The 18,308-nt window shown below is 44.8% G+C and overlaps 2 pseudogenes across 1 annotated transcript in view; both read left to right on the forward strand.

Moving 5' to 3' along the window:
- Positions 1-18,308, forward strand: part of LOC145866931 (uncharacterized) — a 93,036-nt pseudogene that overhangs the window by 47,108 nt on the left and 27,620 nt on the right. The window lies entirely within an intron of this gene.
- Positions 7,569-8,732, forward strand: LOC145866930 (ladderlectin pseudogene; annotated as a pseudogene).

Consider the following 18,308-nt stretch of genomic DNA (forward strand, 5'->3'; position numbering starts at 1 on the left):
CGTGGTAGGGCATGGCAGACCCACTGGCTCCCTTGTGAACTGGGGTCACCGCTGCGTGTCGTGGTAGGGCCTGGCAGACCCACTGGCTCCCTTATGAACTGGGGTCACCGCTGCATGTCGTGGTAGGGCCTGGCAGACCCACTGGAGGGCGCACCCTGCCTGTGGAGGCTGCATGGAGAACCAAGAGGAGGAGGAAGAGAACCTCCAACTAATCATCTAATGTATTTTTTAATCTAGTAATCTTTTCTTTGTACATGACGCTGGATTACTTGTGGTTTGTGGGTAGAGCAGGACAGATCCCAGGTGAGCAAGAGGGAAGCGTGTGGAGAGAAACGTTGCTGTCTGTTGATGTGTGTGTAATTCCAGTGTTAGGGGATGGTATATTTCCTCTTCGTCCAAACACCATCACATCCCCCCACCCTACTCACCCGTGGGGTACAAAGGCACGTTTTATTTATTGTTTGCTGGACTTGGTAAGGGGCCGTCGCAGTCCTCACAGTGTACCCTGTTTACAATTCAAACCAGAGCCTCTAATGACTGAGAGCTCTCACTGAAAGCACTGTAACCTCACAGGAAGTGCTCATCTGCCTCTGTGACCTCGCAGGAAGTGCAAAAAACTTGGCTGTGACCTCACAAGTAGTGCAGAAACTTCACTGTGATTGAACATTGCAGGGTTTTTTTCTGGATCAAAACGGGGCTTAGGGTGGTGGGTGTGACAGGGGGCGTGGTAGGGCGCGGCAATTGGCGCAGTCGGCACAGCTGAATTTATAAAGGCTGCCATCTTTGTGTTTTTTTTTTATCGCCATTTTTAAGACATGCATTTTTGCAGTTTTAAAGTTAATTTCCTGCAATTCTATGCATTTTGCCATGGCAAGTGCTGTTTTATTTTGCTCAAACTTAAAAACAATATCAATATTGTTAAATTCATTCTTTTTGGAATTTCACAAATATTATATTATTAAAACATACATGCTTGTAGGTCCATTGTCTTTTTTACATACTTTATTATAAATAAAATTACAGTTTGGACTTAAGCGTCCCAAAAATAATTTTAGGCGGCCCCCCCCCAAGGGTTTCTGTGGCAGAAAAATCCCTGCGTTGTATAAGGCTTCATCTCAAATGTATATTTAGTTAAAATTATATTTCCTAAATGACTTACAGAGCCACATAAGTCATCCACAAGAGAGCACCACTGCTTCTGGTCTGCATTCCCTATATAGTAAACACATAGTACTATGTGGCTCTGGTAAATAGTAGTGACCTATGGGGTGTCAAAGGGTATCATTTGAGATGGAGCCATATAGACTAATCTCTCCTTTTCTTTCTCCGTTGCTTCACAGGAAGTTGTCGTGGAAATTCTAACCAGAAAGGAAGATAGAGACAGTAGATTCCTCCAAACAACTATTTAAAATAAAATAAGATTTGCATGAAAGGGAGCTGGTTAATAATAATCGCACAACAGGTGCAACAGTCAAAAGCCCAACAAACAAGAGTTGGGTCTCAGCCTTTATAGGAAAATACAACCTCTTTTGTCTCTATGGGAGTTTAGCAGGTGTGTGAGATCATGGTGGGGGCAGAGCGTACAAACAAGTGATAATGCCAGTTTTCTTACTTCTTTCTGCTGATAGAATTGTCGCTGCTGCTCAAGCGAGCCTCTGTTGTCTTCATATCTCCACACAGCTGTACCCTTGAAAGATAGGGAAAGAACAGGATGGACCAAAAAACTGGTCACTCTCAGACGGCCCTTTTGTCTTTGGCCACGTGACTAAGTTACTGAGAAACAAGAGAGGGAAAACACTGGCTTCTTCTTACATGAGAGAAACAGACAGTGGAAATGTTTAGATTTAAGGTGTATATAAATGATGTGCCTAATAGAGTTTGTAATTTTACCACTATATTCCACAGTTTTGATACTAATCTCAACCTAATACAAAATTACAAGTAAGCATGTGAGTAATAATTCATAAGATAAGTCAATAATGCCATAAGCTAAGCAAAACTTAAAGCATTGGGGGGGATTTTTCTTACACTAGTACATTATCTGTGTAAATGGCTTCTGTTGAGCCACTGAGTGTTTTACCTTCACATGGTGCAAAACAGGGAATCATTAAACAATGAAAACAGTTCTACAGAAGTACACTCTTCATCTGTACAAAGAGGACAATCATCACGCCGATGCATCAATCTCCGTCTTTTTAAACAACGGGGCAGCTATTATTAGCTGGACTCCCGTCCTGAGCCATTGGCTTGAGCTGGAGCGGCTGTTATTTAAGTCCCACCGTGGGACTATGCTGGTGTTGTATACTTCAGTTGTATTGTTGTCACTTCTCCAAGGGCCCAGACAACAGCTAACAATGAAAAGACTGACCACGAAAGCAAAAGAAATGATGCATAGAGTCCGGTCCTGGTCTTTCTATGGCCACTGGGGTCACATATGACGATTCATCGGCTGGTACATCTTCGTCTGGGTTGTGGGGCACTTTCCTGCAGTGGCTGGCGTGAACCCACGTCGACCGCTCTGCAACCGTCAGGAGCACCTGGAATGGACCAGTCCAGCGCTGTTGGTGCCAATTCTTTCTGCGGTGGTCTTTGTTGATCACTCAATCTCCTGGCTGCAATTTGTGGAGCTGTCCTCCTTTTGGTTCAGGCAAAGCCACTTTTATCCTGGGGAAAATAGACTTCAGAACATTGTTGAGTGCAGCACAGTAGCTTACCATTTGATCCTCGCAACCCGTCAGTGTCAAACTGTTCTGTGGGAACGGGGTGTTTAGGATTCCCATGGGTCTTTCTGTGAGTATTTCATGAGGTGCTAAACCAGGGGGTACGATGTGCACGTCCATGCATGTACATCCGAGCCAGAGGCATTACTGTTACCTATGACAATCCGGTCTCAACCTTCCTCTGCCTACATTGTTAGTCATACAAACCACAACTCCTCCCCTTTTACACAATGGTCTTGGCCATTCTCATTCCCCCAGGCCATTGGCAGATCAGAAACATCCTGTAGAGAAAACAGGTTTTAAACATAGATGGGTATTGCAACAAAATAGCCTCCAACAAGTTCTCAACCAATTTATCAAATCAAATGTATTTATATAGCCCTTCTTACATCAGCTGATATCTCAAAGTGCTGTACAGAAACCCAGCCTAAAACCCCAAACAGCAAGCAATGCAGGTGTAGAAGCACAGTGGCTAGGAAAAACTCCATAGAAAGGCCAGAACCTAGGAAGAAACCTAGAGAGGAACCAGGCTATGAGGGGTGGTCAGTCCTCTGCTGGCTGTGCCGGGTGGAGATTATAACAGAACATGGCCAAGATGTTCAAATGTTCATAAATGACCAGCAGGGTCAAATAATAATAATCATAGTAGTTGTCGAGGGTGCAACAAGTCAGCACCTCAGGAGTAAATGTCAGTTGGCTTTTCATAGCCGATCATTCAGAGTATCTCTACCGCTTCTGCTGTCTCTAGAGAGTTGAAATCAGCAGGTCTGGGACAGGTAGCACGTCCGGTGAACAGGTCAGGGTTCCATAGCCGCAGGCAGAACAGTTGAAACTGGAGCAGCAGCACGGCCAGGTGGACTGGGGACAGCAAGGAGTCATCAGGCCAGGTAGTCCTGAGGCATTGTCCTAGGGCTCAGGTCCTCCGAGAGAGAGAAAGAAAGAGAGAAAGAGAGAATTAGAGAGAGCATACTTAAATTCACACAGGACACCGGATAAGACAGGAGAAATACTCCAGATATAACAGACTGACACTAGCCCCCCGACACATAAACTACTGCAGCACAAATACTGGAGGCTGAGACAGGAGGGGTCAGGAGACACTGTGGCCCCATCCGATGATACCCCCGGACAGGGCCAAACAGGCAGTATATAACTCCACCCACTTTGCCAAAGCACAGCCCCCACACCACTAGAGGGATATCTTCACCCACCAACTTACCATCCTGAGACAAGGCCAAGTATAGCCCACAAAGATCTCCTCCACGGCACAACCCAAGGGGGGCGCCAACCCAGACAGGAAGACCACGTCAGTGACTCAACCCACTCAAGTGACGCACCCCTCCTACGGACTGCATGGAAGAAAACCAGTAAGCCAGTGACTCAGCCCCTGTAATAGGGATAGAGGCAGAGAATCCCAGTGGAGAGAGGGGAACCGGCCAGGCAGAGACAGCAAGGGCGGTTCGTTGCTCCAGAGCCTTTCCGTTCACCTTCACACTCCTGGGCCAGACTACACTCAATCATAGGACCTACTGAAGAGATGAGTCTTCAGTAAAGACTTAAAGGTTGAGACCGAGTCTGCATCTCTCACATGGGTAGGCAGACCATTCCATAAAAATGGAGCTCTATAGGAGAAAGCCCTGCTTCCAGCTGTTTGCTTAGAAATTCTAGGGACAATTAGGAGGCCTGCGTCTTGTGACCATAGCGTACGTGTAGGTATGTAGGGAAGGACCAAATCGGAAAGATAGGTAGGAGCAAGCCCATGTAATGCTTTGTAGGTTAGCAGTAAAACATTGAAATCAGCACTTGCCTTAACAGGAAGCCAGTGTAGGGAGGCTAGCACTGGAGTAATATGATAAAAATGTTGGGTTTAGTCAGGATTCTAGCAGCCGTATTCAGCACTAACTGAAGTTTATTTAGTGCTTTATCCGGGTAGCCGGAAAGTAGAGCATTGCAGTAGTCCAACCTAGAAGTAACAAAAGCATGGATAAATTTTTCTGCATCATTTTTGGACAGAACATTTCTGATTTTTGCAATGTTACATAAATGGAAAGAAGCTGTCCTTGAAACAGTCTTGATATGTTCGTCAAAAGAGAGATCAGGGTCCAGAGTAACGCCGAGGTCCTTCACAGTTTTATTTGAGACGACTGTACAACCATCAAGATTAATTGTCAGATTCAACAGAAGATCTCTTTGTTTCTTGGGACCTAGAACAAGCATCTCTGTTTTGTCCGAGTTTAAAAGTAGAAAGTTTGCAGCCATCCACTTCCTTATGTCTGAAACGCAGGCTTCCAGCGAGGACAATTTTGGGGCTTCACCATGTTTCATCGAAATGTACAGCTGTGTGTCATCCGCATAGTAGTGAAAGTTAACATTATGTTTTCGAATGACATCCCCAAGAGGTAAAATATATAGTTAAAACAATAATGGTCCTGAAACGGAACCTTGAGGAACACCGAAATGTACAGTTGATTTGTCAGAGGACAAACCATCCACAGAGACAAACTGATATCTTTCCGACAGATAAGATCTAAACCAGGCCGGAACTTGTCCGTGTAGACCAATTTGGGTTTCCAATCTCTCCAAAAGAATGTGGTGATCAATGGTATCAAAAGCAGCACTAAGGTCTAGGAGCACGAGGACTGATGCAGAGCCTCGGTCTGACGCCATTAAAAGGTCATTTACCACCTTCACAGGTGCAGTCTCAGTGCTATGATGGGGTCTAAAACCAGACTGAAGCATTTCGTATACATTGTTTGTCTTCAGGAAGGCAGTGAGTTGCTGCACAACAGCTTTTTCAAAAAAATTTGAGAGGAATGGGAGATTCGATATAGGCCGATAGTCTTTTATATTTTCTGGGTCAAGGTTTGGCTTTTTCAAGAGAGGCTTTATTACTTTATTACAAGATAAAGCAAAGCAGTGCAACAGAAACAACAACACAGAGTTACACATGGAATAAACAAGCGTACAGTCAATAACACAATAGAAAAAAGGAAAGTCTATATACAGTGTGTGCAAATGGCATGAGGAGGTAAGGCAATAAATAGGCCATAGTAGCAGAGTAATTACAATTTAGCAGCTTAACACTGGAGGGATAGATGAGCAGATGATGATGAGCAGATGAAGGTGAGTAAGTAGTGATACTGGTGTGCAAAAGAGCAAGAAAGTAAATAAAACAATATGGGGATGAGGTAGGTAGATTGGCTGGGCTATTTACAGATGGACTATGTACAGCTGCAGCGATCGGTAAGCTGCTCAGATAGCTGATGTTTAAAGTTAGTGAGGGAAATGTAAGTCTCCAGCTTCAGCGATTTTTGCAATTCGTTCCAGTCACTGGCAGCAGAGAACTGCAAGGAAAGGCGGCCAAAGGAGGTGTTGGCTTTGGGGATGACCAGTGAGATGTACCTGCTGATATACCTGCATGTGAATATTAAAGTCACCAAAAATTTGAATATTATCTGCTATGACTACAAGATCCGATAGGAATTCAGGGAACTCAGTGAGGAACACTGCATATGGCCCAGGAGGCCTGTAAACAGTAGCTATTAAAAGTGAGTGAGTAGGCTGCATAGATTTCATGACTAGAAGCTCAAAAGACGAAAACGTTGTTTTTTGTTTTTTGTAAATTGAAATTTGCTATCGTAAATGTTAGCAACACCTCCGCCTTTGCGGGATGCGCGGGGGATATGGTCACTAATGTAACCAGGAGGTGAGGCCTCATTAACACAGTAAATTCATCAGGCTTAAGCCATGTTTCAGTCAGGCCAATCACATCAAGATTATGATCAGTGATTAGTTCATTGACTATAACTGCCTTGGAAGTGAGCAATCTAACATTAAGTAGTCCTATTTTGAAATGTGAGGTATCCCAATCTCTTTCAGTAATGGCATGGATGGAGGAGGTCTTTATACTAGTGAGATTGCTAAGGCGAACACCGCCATGTTTAATTTTGCCCAACCTAGGTCGGGGCACAGACACGGTCTCAATGGGGATAGCTGAGCTGACTACACTGACTGTGCTGGTGGCAGACTCCACTAAGCTGGCAGGCTGGCTAACAGCCTGCTGCCTGGCCTGCACCCTATCTCATTGTGGAGCTAGAGGAGTTAGAGCCCTGTCTATGTTCGTCTAGAGCCCTGTCTATGCCCTTTCTAAATCATTCTCTCTACTATTATTCTGACATTTCACATTCTTAAAATAAAGTGGTGATCCTAGCTGACCTAAGACAGGGCATTTTTACTAGGATTAAATGTCAGGAATTGTTAAAAACTTAGTTTAAATTTATTTGGCTAAGGTGTATGTAGTAAACTTCCAACTTCTACTGCTAATCTTTCACATTTGAATTCTTTCTTGGGGGCCCGGCCGGGTTTAAATGCTTTTTTCAATTTCATTCATTTGTATTTATACATCTGTATTTATTAATTGTAGTTTTTGCTGCTTAAAGGTTTTTGTTGTTGCCTAGACAACCTTATTTTCATGTTGATTCTTCGTATTCGGTGGGAGGAGCTGCACCTCAATATTAGGAAGTTGTTCTTAATGTTTAGTACACACCAGAAACTGTTGAGCGTGAAAACCCAGCAGCGTTGCAGTTCTTGACACGAACAGGTGCATCTGGCACCTATCATACCCCGTTCAAAGGCACTTAAATCTATTGTCTTCACCCTCTGAATGACACACACACAATCCATCTCTCAGTTGTCTCAAGGCTCCAAAATAATTTTTTAACCTGTCTCCTCCCATTTATATACACTGATTAAAGTGGATTCACCTGGTCAGTCTAGGTCATGGAAAGAGCAGGTGACCTTAATGTTTTGTACACTCAGTGTATATTTGCCACAAGGATTAGGATACATTTCCCAATAGGATGTGGAATTAGTGTCAACATGTTTTTTTGGTACATTGGAATCAGTGTAAATATATGTTTTTGTACTTCGTCCTTGTGGCTTGGTGACCTGCACGTATAAAAGTGTTCCTCTATCTCAAGCTGAACAGAACCTACAGACTACCACCTGTGATTCCTTTTCTGACAGGAAAAGATTACCATGGAGAAGTTGGCCATCCTTCTGCTTCTGAGTGCTGCCATTGCACTGGGCGACACAAACCTGACCCTGCTCCTTGGTTTAGAACCCTTACTGAAGACTGAGGTGGAACAGACTCCTCCTGTTGAGGCTCAGGTTGCAGCAGTGCAGGAGGGGACAAAGAAAAGTTCATGTCCCTCAGACTGGCACCCATATGGATCACGCTGTTTAAAGTTTGTCAGCATTCAGCAGTCATGGGCAGATTCGGAGCAAAACTGTTTGGCACTTGGTGGAAACCTAGCATCTGTGCGTAACCTTTTAGAGTACCAGTTCATGCAAGCACTGACAAAGGATACCAATGGCCACCTACCTGACACCTGGGTTGGAGGTTTTGATGCAGTCAAGGAGGGCTTATGGATGTGGTCAGATGGGTCCAGATTTGACTACACTCACTGGAACACTGGTGAGCCCAATAACGCTGGAGAAGGAGAGGACTGTCTGCAGATGAACGCTGCAAGTGAGAAGCTCTGGTTTGATGTGCCCTGTGAGTGGAAGTTTGTATCTATCTGTTCCAGAAGAATGTAGGCTAGGAAATGACCCAGCCACTTCAACTCCCACCTCCAGGGGTCAACAGTCTACACTTCAATACTCAAACCAAGATCTGTCACTCACTGCAGCTCACCAACATGACAAATAAAACATGTATTCACAAAAAAGCTATCCACCTATCTAATGATTAGCCAACGAGCCATATCTAACAGTTAGAAATAATGACAGAGGAATTTACAAGAGACAGCAAACAACAAACATGTAGCTACTGAAAAAACAGCCTTTGAAGTTCAGTGCAGACTTTTATACTAAGTCATGATCTGCTGTTAGCTAGCTACTGTTTAGGTAGGCTAACCTTTCAGGTTAACTAACATTAGGTAAACTTGTGATGAAACTGTGTGATGTTGATGATCCTGCTTTTCAAATTAAAGATAAATTACATACTCTGAACAGATTGTTTTCTTCATTTGCTATTGCTTTTCAAGTTGTCATGGCATCAGTTAGTTAATGGTAAGTTATTTTTAAACTAGAATAAAGACAATCTCTCAATGACATGAACCTGCATCACTAAAAATAATACATGATAAAACCTTATCATGCTGTTAATTATGAATGAGTAACTCTCTTCCTAACAGACCATTTGTTTCTGAATGGTTTAGATGCAGGAAATTAAAGTTATATAACTATTAACTAACATGAATTATCAGCTTTTTCAAATAATGTATTAATGCATTTATGGCTTAGTAAACACACACAATGAATAAATACTTAGTAGATATTAAATGAATGATTTATTTATTCAGGTTAACTAATGTAACCTTATTGTAAAGTGTTACCATTCCCTGTCTTTCATATCTGAGGCTAAATCCATGAGGCTAAGAAATGTGACAGGGAATGTGTCCACAGAGAGAGAGAGAGAGAGAGAGAGAGAGAGTGTTATTCTATTTCTCCCCTGAATGAAGGACTGAAGATGCTCTGAGATTAAAAGGCAGAAAAGAATGAAAAGGCGGAGTCACAGGGACGGAGAGTCCCTCACACAACAATGTGACAGCCAGTAGGGCTTTAGGAGGAGGGAGATATGAGGAGGAAGCTGCTTCTATTGGGCAATTGTCGGAGGAAATTCATTTGTGACACCAGGTTATATTAAAATTATACTTCACTTTATTTGCACCTACTACGCTTAAGGCGAGGTTAGCGTATACTGTAGGCTCACTGGTCAACAAGAGCAGGAAAGGACAGGGGACAGCAGAGAAGTACAAGTTGAAGAAAGTGCAGTGTCAGAGACACAAATGAAATAAAAACATCTGCTTTTCTCCATACCGTCATGACAGTAGCAGATATTTCAAAACGTTAAAAACAAATAATTTAAATGACTCTTTATACACAATTCCATTAGAAGCATCAAACTCATAGCTATAAGGCGTTTGGATATGAAGCTTACGTCATGCTTCAGATTGATAGTGAAGTCAGCCTTGAGTGGGTCCTCTCTCACTTTGTTTGTGAGCCTCGAACATCAGACCACTGTCTATTAGAATTTGCAGTTAGAACTGAATAAAAGTATTATTACTTTCCCTAGACCACTAGGAATGTTGATGATGTAATGAAATAAACAGATAACAAAAGGTTTTGTCCAGCAGAACACATTATTGCTTGGATGTAGTTGCTATTCAGGTTTCTAAAGAGCACTAGGAAAAAAACAAGGTCTGTGTTAGAGGTGAATACTGTAGGTGTCATAGGATAGGCTTAAAGGACGACAGATGGAGACGGGGGTTAAAGGACCACAGATGGAGACGAGGGTTAAAGGACGACAGATGGAGACGGGGGTTAAAGGACCACAGATGGAGACGAGGGTTAAAGGACCACAGATGGAGACGGGGGTTAAAGGACCACAGATGGAGACGAGGGTTAAAGGACGACAGATGGAGACGAGGGTTAAAGGACGACAGATGGAGACGAGGGTTAAAGGACGACAGATGGAGACGAGGGTTAAAGGATGACAGATGGAGACGAGGGTTAAAGGACGACAGATGGAGACGAGGGTTAAAGGACGACAGATGGAGACGAGGGTTAAAGGACGACAGATGGAGACGGGGGTTAAAGGATGACAGATGGAGACGAGGGTTAAAGGACGACAGATGGAGACAAGGGTTAAAGGACGACAGATGGAGACGAGGGATAAAGGACAACAGATGGAGACGGGGGTTAAAGGATGACAGATGGAGACGAGGGTTAAAGGACGACAGATGGAGACGAGGGTTAAAGGACGACAGATGGAGACGAGGGTTAAAGGACGACAGATGGAGACGAGGGTTAAAGGACGGGGGTTAAAGGATGATAGATGGAGGCGAGGGTTAAAGGATGACAGATGGAGACGAGGGTTAAAGGACTACAGATGGAGACGAGGGTTAAAGGACGGGGGTTAAAGGATGACAGATGGAGACGAGGGTTAAAGGACTACAGATGGAGACGAGGGTTAAAGGACGGGGGTTAAAGGATGATAGATGGAGACGAGGGTTAAAGGATGACAGATGGAGGCGAGGGTTAAAGGATGACAGATGGAGACGAGGGTTAAAGGACGGGGGTTAAAGGATGACAGATGGAGACGAGGGTTAAAGGACGACAGATGGAGACGAGGGTTAAAGGACGGGGGTTAAAGGATGACAGATGGAGGCGAGGGTTAAAGGACGACAGATGGAGACGAGGGTTAAAGGACGGGGGTTAAAGGATGATAGATGGAGACGAGGGTTAAAGGATGACAGATGGAGACGAGGGTTAAAGGACGACAGATGGAGACGAGGGTTAAAGGATGACAGATGGAGACGAGGGTTAAAGGATGACAGATGGAGGCGAGGGTTAAAGGACGACAGATGGAGACGAGGGTTAAAGGACGACAGATGGAGACGAGGGTTAAAGGACGACAGATGGAGACGAGGGTTAAAGGACGACAGATGGAGACGAGGGTTAAAGGACGACAGATGGAGACGAGGGTTAAAGGACGACAGATGGAGACGAGGGTTAAAGGACGACAGATGGAGACGAGGGTTAAAGGAAGACAGATGGAGCTGAGGGTTAAGACCCTGTAATCAAGGCGTATGCTCACGTGAAATGTTTAAAGAATTTCACAAATGTTAAATTGTATTATTTTTTTTAAATACAATTCATTGAATTGAATCAAAAGTCATTCAGAAGTCATTCAAAAGTCTAACCACCCTGAGAGATCAGGATTAGGAAAAGGTCAAGGGTGAGGACTCGTCCATAAATGAGTTATTACTAACCCTTTCAAAAGGGGGAGGGGTTGCAAGAACATCTTTAGGAGTGCTGTAGCTCTTTGAAGGGTTTTGTTTTAAAGTTTGAATCTGTTGGGGAAGCTTATAGTTTGGTACACCTGAGAGGGGAATGTTGAGGACTGACAGGGCTTTAAGAAACTGAAGCCACCCAGGAGGTCTTCTATCATCAGCAGTCTGGTGGGATGCAGAGATACTTTTAAGCAAGTCCATCATATGTGAACCCCTGACAACATCCCCCTGAAAGATAAACTCTCCTTTGTCATTCCAAGTAGCGGCCGCCTTTGAATCTTTTATCTTGTTCATAATGTATCTAACATTTTTCCTGTTACATGCTGGAACATGTGTCAACAAGTCATGCAGACATTATCTTCAACATGTATTTGATCTTCAACTGGTAAGATCACCAGTCCAGGCATTACAGGGGCATGGCTCTCTCTATGCGCGTCATCCTTTAAGGTTTCCCATAGGGAAAGCGATAAATGGTTGGTCTCTCTCTCACCTTGTTTTACCAAGGTCAAATACCTTTGCAAAGAGGTTTGTGTATTTTTGGACCTTATCATAGGGATTCATCCTTTTCTGTTCAAAATATCCTTCATGGCCATATCCAAATCATTTTCCGCTGTTTGTCTGATATTTTCAGGACCCTGTAATTGTTGTTTAAGTCTATCCAACTTTTGATGAGGCACTAAGTACATTTTATTGGCCATCACATTCTGTGTTCAACCCCCACGTCTAGCAGCAATAAGGCTGGTGATGAAGGACACGGCTATACTGAGTAAAGGTAGAAGATAACCCCCACGTCTAGCAGCAATAAGGCTGGTGATGAAGGACACGGCTATACTGAGTAAAGGAAGATAACCCCCACGCCTGGCAGCAATAAGGCTGGTGATGAAGGATACGGCTATACTGAGTAAAGGTAGATAACCCCCACGTCTAGCAGCAATAAGGCTGGTGATGAAGGATACGGCTATACTGAGTAAAGGAAGATAACCCCCACGTCTAGCAGCAATAAGGCTGGTGATGAAGGACACGGCTATACTGAGTAAAGGAAGATAACCCCCACGCCTGGCAGCAATAAGGCTGGTGATGAAGGACACGGCTATACTGAGTAAAGGAAGATAACCCCCACGCCTGGCAGCAATGAGGCTGGTGATGAAGGACACGGCTATACTGAGTAAAGGAAGATAACCCCCACGCCTGGCAGCAATGAGGCTGGTGATGAAGGACACGGCTATACTGAGTAAAGGTAGAAGAAACCCCCAGACTGTTGTATGGTATGTCTTTTCCTTTGAAGACTTGCACTTTTACTGGCAAAGAGTTTGATCGCTGCCTTTTGTCTCTTTAATGTTTTTAATTGGGTCAGGGTGAGTGGAATGCGCCCTTTGAGAAGATTCAAAGCAATCTCACATAGGGATAATATGAGATCTGAAGAACAATGATCCAAGATGGCCTTCCGTTCTTTATGGCTAGCCCCAACTAGGGATCTCAAGAGGGGCAGGTTTCTTTTTAAACGCGGAGACATATTGTTTACTTTTTAGGAATGTACACCGTCGGCCACTCCCACGGGAACAGGCCTGTTCGGAGCCTCAGGTGTTCTGGAGTATTTGCTTTTAAATCCACGATTTGGTAGCGTCCTCATAGCTATCCATGAAGTAGGATTTCCTTCCAGGGTACATCAGCTGAGCTAGAATGTTTATTTGTAGTTTGTCTCTAGGGTTTTTGAACAAAACCAAGTAATTGACTTTCAAACTAATGGGACGGCTATTTTTACCTTGGTGAAACACATTTTGTACCAAGTAAAGCACTGACAAGTTTCGATGATCAGTATATTGAGTAAAAACTCAAGCTATTTTAGAATGTTCACAAAAAGCACACCATCCAAAACCAACATTGTTTTTATGAGGAGGTAAAAGTTCATCATCAGACAGGGATGCTGGTATTCTGTCAACAAACTAAATATGTATTTTCTTCAACAACTCATCATACAAGGGTTGATAACATGAATAACACCACACAATATTGTCAGGTTTCTGAGATAATACATGTTCAGAATTCTCTAAAATACTTTTTTACAAAACAAGTTTTACTGCTATTGTATTGGCCTGCGATTAAGGCCGAAAATGGTAGTTGCAACCTGGGATCAAAACCTTCTACAGCAGCCATTATATCTTAAGGGTTAAGACACACAGGGGCTTGTACCATAAAGTCAGTAACCAAAGGGTAAGGTGGTCCTGTCAGGTAAAAGTAATCACTTGTCATGGAGAAGGTAGTCGCACTTCGCTTCGCTCCACAGGTAATATTACATTTCATTACATTACAACGGTTTGATTTGTTTGATCTGAGCAATTTTTTCTTAGCTAGCTACATAGCCGTCTTTGTATCAAAGATAATTGTGTAGTTTAGAGTAATTATCGAGGGTAGCTAGCCAGCCAGCTGTTTTCGTCCTCCTAACTTAGTCAACACTGCTAGCTAGCCAACTAGCCAACTTCTACCGACTAGCAGCACTGTAGAAACTATTACATTACAACGGAACGACGTGATTAGTGTAGTGCTAGCTAGCTACATAGCTGTCTTTGCTGTCTTTGTATCTAAGATAATTGTGTAGTTTAGAGTAATTATCGAGGTTAGCTAGCCAGCCGTGCCGCGACGCGACGCAGTTATCCAGACTCCAGACTTAGTCAAAACACCTAGTCATCATCAAACCCACTGCTAGCTAGCCAACCTTTACTGACTAGCAGCACTGTAGAAACTAATACATTACAATGGAACGATTTGACTAGTGCAGTGTTAGTTGACTTTGTCATAGTTTGATAATTGTGTAGTTTGGAGTAATTATCGAGGTTAGCTAGCCAGCTATTTTCGTCCCCCGCGACGAAAATAGGTTACCTAGCCAGCTACACGTTCAAACAAAGTCAACAACGCAGCCACTGCTAGCTAGCCTACTTCACCAGCCAGCAGTACTGTATCATCTTCGTCATTTTAGTCAATAACATTTTTGCAACGTAAGCTGAACTTTCTGAACATTCGAGAAGTGTAGTCCACTTGTCATTCCAATCTCCTTTGCATTAGCGTAGCCTCTTCTGTAGCCTGTCAACTATGTGTCTGTCTATCCCTGTTCTCTCCCCTCTGCACAGGCCACACAAACGCTTCACACCGCGTGGCCGCTGCCACTCTAACCTGGTGGTCCCAGCGCGCACGACCCACGTGGAGTTCCAGGTCTCCGGCAGCCTCTGGAACTGCCGGTCTGAGGCCAACAAGGCAGAGTTCATCTCAGCCTATGCTACCCTCCAGCACCTCGACTTCTTGGCACTGACGGAAACATGGATTACCACAGATAACACTGCTACTCCTACTGCTCTCTCCTCGTCTGCCCACGTGTTCTCGCATACCCCGAGAGCATCTGGCCAGCGGGGTGGTGGCACTGGAATCCTCATCTCTCCCAAGTGGACATTCTGTCTTTCTCCCCTGACCCATCTGTCTATCTCCTCATTTGAATTCCATGCTGTCACAGTTACCAGCCCTTTCAAGCTTAACATCCTTATCATTTATCGCCCTCCAGGTTCCCTAGGAGAGTTCATCAATGAGCTTGACGTCTTGATAAGTTCCTTTCCTGAGCATGGCTCACCTCTCACAGTTCTGGGTGACTTTAACCTCCCCACGTCTAACTTTGACTCATTCCTCTCTGCCTCCTTCTTTCCACTCCTCTCCTCTTTTGACCTCACCCTCTCACCTTCCCCCCTACTCACAAGGCAGGCAATGCACTTGACCTCATCTTTACTAGATGCTGTTCGTCCACTAATCTCATTGCAACTCCCCTCCAAGTCTCCGACCACTACCTTGTATCCTTTTCCCTCTCGCTCTCATCCAACACTTCTCACTCTGCCCCTACTCGGATGGTATTGCGCCGTCCCAACCTTCGCTCTCTCTCTCCCGCTACTCTCTCCTCTTCCATCCTATCATCTCTTCCCTCTGCTCAAACCTTCTCCAACCTATCCCCTGATTCTGCCTCCTCAACCCTCCTCTCCTCCCTTTCTGCATCCTTTGATTCTCTATGTCCCCTATCCTCCTTGCCGGCTCGGTCCTCCCCTCCTGCTCCGTGGCTCAACGACTCATTGCGAGCTCACAGAACAGGGCTCCGGGCAGCCGAGCGGAAATGGAGGAAAACTCGCCTCCCTGCGGACCTGGCGTCCTGTCACTCCCTCCTCTCTACATTTTCCTCTTCTGTCTCTGCTGCTAAAGCCACTTTCTACCACTCTAAATTCCAAGCATCTGCCTCTAACCCTAGGAAGCTCTTTGCCACCTTCTCCTCCCTCCTGAATCCTCCTCCCCCCCCCCCCCCTCCTCCCTCTCTGCGGATGACTTCGTCAACCATTTTGAAAAGAAGGTTGACGACATCCGATCCTCGTTTGCTAAGTCAAACGACACCGCTGGTCCTGCTCACACTGCCCTACCCTGTGCTTTGACCTCTTTCTCCCCTATCTCTCCAGATTAAATCTCGCATCTTGTGACGGCCGGCCGCCCAACAACCTGCCGGCTTGACCCTATCCCCTCCTCTCTTCTCCAGACCATTTCCGGAGACCTTCTCCCTTACCTCACCTCGCTCATCAACTCATCCTTGACCGCTGGCTACGTCCCTTCCGTCTTCAAGAGAGCGAGAGTTGCACCCCTTCTGAAAAAACCTACACTCGATCCCTCCAAAGTCAACAACTACAGACCAGTATCCCTTCTTTCTTTTCTCTCCAAAACTCTTGAACGTGCCGTCCTTGGCCAGCTCTCCTGCTATCTCTCTCAGAATGACCTTCTCGATCCAAATCAGTCAGGTTTCAAGGCTGGTCATTCAACTGAGACTGCTCTTCTCTGTGTCACGGAGGCTCTCCGCACTGCTAAAGCTAACTCTCTCTCCTCTGCTCTCATCCTCCTAGACCTATCTGCTGCCTTTGATACTGTGAACCATCAGATCCTCCTCTCCACCCTCTCCGAGTTGGGCATCTCCGGCGCGGCCCTCGCTTGTATTGCGTCCTACCTGACAGGTCGCTCCTACCAGGTGGCGTGGCGAGAATCTGTCTCCGCACCACGTGCTCTCACCACTGGTGTCCCCCAGGGCTCTGTTCTAGGCCCTCTCCTATTCTCGCTATACACCAAGTCACTTGGCTCTGTCATATCCTCACATGGTCTCTCCTATCATTGCTATGCAGACGACACACAATTAATCTTCTCCTTTCCCCCTTCTGATAACCAGGTGGCGAATCGCATCTCTGCATGTCTGGCAGACATATCAGTGTTGATGACGGATCACCACCTCAAGCTGAACCTCGGCAAGACGGAGCTGCTCTTCCTCCCGGGGAAGGACTGCCCGTTCCATGATCTCGCCATCACGGTTGACAACTCCATTGTGTCCTCCTCCCAGAGTGCTAAGAACCTTGGCGTGACCCTGGACAACACCCTGTCGTTCTCTACTAACATCAAGGCGGTGACCCGATCCTGTAGGTTCATGCTCTACAACATTCGCAGAGAACGACCCTGCCTCACACAGGAAGCGGCGCAGGTCCTAATCCAGGCACTTGTCATCTCCCGTCTGGATTACTGCAACTCGCTGTTGGCTGGGCTCCCTGCCTGTGCCATTAAACCCCTACAACTCATCCAGAACGCTGCAGCCCGTCTGGTGTTCAACCTTCCCAAGTTCTCTCACGTCACCCCGCTCCTCCGCTCTCTCCACTGGCTTCCTGTTGAAGCTCGCATCCGCTACAAGACCATGGTGCTTGCCTGCGGAGCTGTGAGGGGAACCTTCCGGAGACACCTGAAACCCCACCTCTTTAACCTCTCAGGGCTAGGTGGGACGCTTGCGTCCCACCCACTCAACAGCCAGTTGAATCCGGTGGCGCAATTTTCAAATCCCTTAGAAATGCTATTACTTCAATTTCTCAAACATATGACTATTTTACAGCTATTTAACCTCTTGGGGCTAGGTGGGACGCTAGCGTGCCACCCGTGGTGCACTCCATCAACAGCAGGTGCATTTCAAGAGCGGCAAATTTGAATCCAAATAAATGTCAAAATTCAAATTTTTCAAAAATACAACTATTTTACACCATTTGAAAGATAAACATCTCCTTAATCTAACCACGTTTTACGATTTCAAAAAGGTTTTACGGCGAAAGCATAAATTTAGAGTATGTTAGGACAGTACATTTACAAGAGTTGTGTGTAATGTTTTGTCAAGTCAAAGACAGGGTCACCAAAACCATAAAACCAGCTAAAATGATGCACTAAACTTTTACAATCTCCATCAGATGACACTCCTAGGACATTATGTTAGACAATGCATGCATTTTTAGTTCTATCAAGTTCATATTTATATCCAAAAACAGCGTTTTACTATGGCATTGATGTTGAGGAAATCGTTTCCCTCCAATAACCGGCAGTCAAGTCAGCGTAACAAATTAAATAATTAAAATTAGAAAACATTGGTAAAATATTATATTGTCATTTAAAGAATTATAGATTTACATCTCTTGAACGCAATCAACTTGCCAGATTTAAAAATAACCTTACTGGGAAATCACACTTTGCAATAATCTGAGCACTGCGCCCAGAAAAATACGCGTTGCGATACAGACTAGACGTCATGTTGGGGAGATCTAAAATCGAAAATACTATGTAAATAATCCATTACCTTTGATTCTCTTCATCAGATGTCACTTCCAGGTATCACAGGTCCATAACGAATGTAGTTTTGTTC

This window comes from Salmo salar, unplaced genomic scaffold, assembly GCF_965601325.2.
Source record: "Salmo salar unplaced genomic scaffold, fSalSal1 ptg000136l, whole genome shotgun sequence".
Lineage (NCBI taxonomy): Eukaryota > Metazoa > Chordata > Actinopteri > Salmoniformes > Salmonidae > Salmo > Salmo salar.